The sequence below is a fragment of the Vicia villosa genome, unplaced genomic scaffold (genome assembly GCF_029867415.1).
Source record: "Vicia villosa cultivar HV-30 ecotype Madison, WI unplaced genomic scaffold, Vvil1.0 ctg.000222F_1_1, whole genome shotgun sequence".
In the NCBI taxonomy this organism is placed as follows: Eukaryota; Viridiplantae; Streptophyta; class Magnoliopsida; order Fabales; family Fabaceae; genus Vicia; species Vicia villosa.
In genome coordinates this window covers 184,712-187,892 of record NW_026705084.1, presented here as the reverse complement: position 1 = coordinate 187,892, position 3,181 = coordinate 184,712, and the positions used below count along the sequence as shown (strand labels likewise).

Below are 3,181 nucleotides of genomic sequence, written 5' to 3'. Positions count from 1 at the left end.
TTACATGTGAGAAAGAAAAATCGAGTAAAACGGGAAAACATGATTTAAAATTTTCAATTCCAGGTCTTAGGACCTCTAAACATCCCTAATTATATGTACAAAAAGGAACAAACATTGTTGCATGAATGCATTTCAATTTATAGATCAAGTTCACATGGTTAACCACTTAGAAGAACACATCGATCGGGTAAAAGGATCCTAATGAAAATCTAATCAAGACATGGAATTGCACTTTTATCTTTTATACACATGAGGATATAGGAGTCTACTGATATCACACAAAAAATGGGAATTCAATTCTACTTCTAAGGCACTCACTCATATTAGTTTGTAATACCTAGCAAAGCATGCGAAGACATGAACATATCTAAGAAAAGATTTTATTAAAAATAGTAAAACAACTCTAAAAATCCTAAAGAAAATATTACAATTATGTACACACATAAAACTACCTAAAATGTATTTTTATTTATTTTTTATTCCATGAGAAAACAATTAATAAGCAAAGGAAAAAGAAGAAAAAAAAGGAAGAACTACTTTTTCATTTTTTACTACCAGCAACAGGGGGTGAATTAGCAAAAGGGATTTGAACTGAAATCTATTGCAATGGCGCGTTGGGCCTATTATTGGGGTGTGAACAGGAATTCGGACTAGCCCAGATTTTGAAACAGTTTTGCTTGATCTAATTAGTCACAATTATTTTCAGATTAGCAACTAAACCCAATTAATCAACAATTACTCACATTAAACTCATATTAACTAACATCCTATGTCAATTATCACATTAATCTCAATTACTCAAATAATCAAAAAAATAAAAAGAGGAATTAGGGTTACGTTTTGTGATGATTCAAATCCTCTGAGCTTCTCCTCCCCCTCACTCGCAAACGAACGGCGGCGGTACGGTGGCTCTCTCTCGATTCAACTCATTGTGCCGGTGAAAGTTTCGCGGCGGCGGAATCTCAGCCCTCTCATTGCGCAAGTCTCTCGTCTCCGTTTCGGTTCTCGAACTCTCTCGATCTCTTTCAGCTCAATCCCGTGGCTCTCTCATCTTCTCCTTGTTCGTTATTGATGATGATGATGATGATGCAAAGTTCTCGAAGATGCAGAATCGCAAAATCATGTGATGTCAGAGTGATGAATCACAACGATGAAGGCGAAGGTGATGTTTATCTTGAACAAATGAAGAAACAAATGAAGGATTCTGAGTTTGTTCTTTGTGATTTTTTATAGAATCGGGAGGTTGTTTGTGAAGATTGTAAAGAGTTAGCCGAAGAACTTTTTCTGTGTGAGTTTCTTGGAGAATGAAGGTGAAGATTGGAAGAGCGATTCTGTTATCATTGAAGAAGTGGAGATTGAATCGAGAGAAAACCTCTTAGCAATTCTGTTACAGGTTTTTGAGGTAAGTCATTTCTTCTCTTCTCCTTCTGAACTGTTGTTGAATGATGTATGAATGGAGTCTTTGTTCTTGAGGATGCAGAGATTGAAGGAGAACCAGATTGGTGATGAATTGGTTTGAGAATCGGTGAAGATTCTTCTTGAAGATTTTTCAGAGAAGGTTTTTGTTGAAGATGATGAAGTTGAGAGAAGATTGAGGGTGGGAGAAGAATGAATGGATGGAAGTGAAGGGAAAATTGAAGATGATGAATCCTGAGATTGTGAAGGAAGGATTGAAGAATGGTGAGGAAGATCCTGAAGGTGTGTGTGCAGCTGAGATATATAGAGGATGATGAGAGGTTAGTTACTCTGAATTTTTCTAATTTCTGTTCTGATTCAGTTTTTGATTCTCCCCCTTTCTCTTCTGGTTTTTTCTGTTATAATCTGTTGAATGGTTCTGTTATTTCTGTTAAGTGGTTTTGGAGGTGGTTAGGAAAGTAGTTATTGAGTACTAGGTAGTTAGTTTTCTGTTACAAAAAACTGTTGGGAATTGAAAGTTAGTTAACTGTTAGATGCTTAGGAATTGTAGAAAGTTAGAGGTTGTTCGATTTTCTGTTATCGTGATTAATTCTATTTTTTTCATGGAGAATAATGAACTGATGCAGGGCTGGTTTTATTAGTAGTGAGATGGTTTGAATGTGGGATTTGTATGCTATGAAAGTGGTAAGTTGGAAGTGGATTTTGAGGGGTGATGTTGAGTGTTTGTACTGTTTCTTTATGAGCATGAACTGAGTTTTTTTATTTATTTGCAGAGCTGTTTTGTGTTGAATTTTTGGACTGGTTTATTTGATAATATGCAGGGATGAATATATTGCAGGGACCTTTATTTGAAGAGTTTAATGGTGCAGCTTGGCTTTGGTGAGGTTGGGTGCTGCTGGCTCCGGTTTTATTTTGGTTTGCGCTGCAGGTTGTATTTTGTTTTCAATTTGCTAGGCAGCTAGCACTGAGTAGCTAGGGGGTAGGTTGTGAACTGGTTTAGGATTTAGATGATGTAACTTTGATATCAGCTTTTTTCTAGAACCATATTGTTGCTCATATCTGTCTTCTTGAACCGTATGCTTAAGACCATGTGACATTATACTAGAAATAGAGCTGAATGAAGTTGAACTGGCGGATCTCTTATGGTTGTCATTTGTGGTTGCAGGTATGATGCTGTTTGGATGACTTGAACCTGTTCTCGATCCGACACACACCTAACCCAAGGTGCAAGATGTTTTTAACTGAACTGAACATCGTATGTATGATATGATGGTGAATTGTTGTGTTGAATTTTGTCTTGTAAGCCATGTACATGATCATGATGAATTGACTTTTGCTTTTGAACTCTTGTGTGTTTGCAGATTAACGGTTTCAGTGCCATGTTTGGAATTTCGCGAGCTACAAGTTCGGCTAATGTGAAGGAAACGTAACCCTTGGTGTAGCTTAGGGAACCAACACTTGTAAAAATAGTTTTTTTTTGTAAAGCTTTTTCCTTGTGTTGTATGACGCGATCGAACTTGTAACGGCCAAGTGTAATGCTCTTATCTGTAATTATCTTGACAGAATTCAATGTTCAAAGTCTTATCCTTGAATTGTATATCTCTCCTCTTGATTTTGAAATGACAATGAGATAAAGCTTGTAGTTTCCTTTGTGAAGAAACTCGAATTCAATGAAAAGTGAAGCATTCCAATTGACTTTCTTTTGACTTTCAACATCATCTCCGTGAGACTCAAAGCTTTTCTTCTCTAATTGCCTCTTGAATTG

The 3,181-nt window shown here is 36.4% G+C and overlaps 1 long non-coding RNA gene across 4 annotated transcripts; it reads left to right on the top strand.

Annotated features, from left to right (window-relative positions):
- Positions 1-838: 838 nt before the first annotated feature.
- On the top strand, positions 839-2,979 carry LOC131625575 (uncharacterized). 4 transcript variants are annotated; one of them, XR_009290895.1, is made up of 5 exons: positions 839-1,402; positions 1,481-1,736; positions 2,255-2,344; positions 2,582-2,671; positions 2,778-2,979. It is a non-coding gene; the product is annotated as an uncharacterized LOC131625575 (long non-coding RNA). The 4 variants fall into 4 exon arrangements; XR_009290893.1 differs by having other exon boundaries at positions 2,255-2,640; XR_009290894.1 differs by having other exon boundaries at positions 2,255-2,671.
- The last annotated feature ends 202 nt before the right edge of the window (positions 2,980-3,181 follow it).